Source organism: Penaeus monodon, chromosome 30 (genome assembly GCF_015228065.2).
Source record: "Penaeus monodon isolate SGIC_2016 chromosome 30, NSTDA_Pmon_1, whole genome shotgun sequence".
In the NCBI taxonomy this organism is placed as follows: Eukaryota; Metazoa; Arthropoda; class Malacostraca; order Decapoda; family Penaeidae; genus Penaeus; species Penaeus monodon.
Genome location: NC_051415.1, coordinates 3,711,330 through 3,711,639, shown reverse-complemented (window position 1 = coordinate 3,711,639; position 310 = coordinate 3,711,330). Strand labels below are relative to the sequence as shown.

Sequence of the window (310 nt, the reverse complement as noted above, 5' to 3'; positions counted from 1 at the left end):
CAGAGCAAAAGACAGACACCCAAAAGAGAACACCCCCCTCAAAAAAAAAAACCACCTTCCCCTTCAAAAAACCCACTTTCCCCCCAATAAAAAGGGTTTCCGAAAGCCCCCAGCGTTTCAAATCCAGCGCGCGACGCAAGGCGATCGTCTCTTCTTCCCGGAGCCACAACACGCCTCGCTCTCTTCCCGTGTGGCGCTGCGAGGACCTCCAAGGTACGGCCGACTCTCCTCCCTTTTCTCGCGTGTTTTCGCCCTCCTGGGTTGCTGGGAGGCCGTCGCGCCGAGTGGCCGGGGTGCGTTTGGTGGGGGA

The 310-nt window shown here is 58.7% G+C and overlaps 1 protein-coding gene across 2 annotated transcripts in view; it reads left to right on the top strand.

Annotated features, from left to right (window-relative positions):
* Window positions 1-93: 93 nt before the first annotated feature.
* LOC119592465 (40S ribosomal protein S7-like) overlaps window positions 94-310 on the top strand; it is a 5,744-nt gene continuing 5,527 nt past the window's right edge. The window contains exon 1 of one of the 2 annotated variants that reach the window (XM_037941289.1): window positions 94-213. The gene's annotated coding sequence lies outside the window, so the exon portion shown is untranslated. Of the gene's footprint in view, window positions 214-269; window positions 294-310 lie in introns of those variants that run through there. The other variant, XM_037941288.1, reaches the window with a different exon arrangement.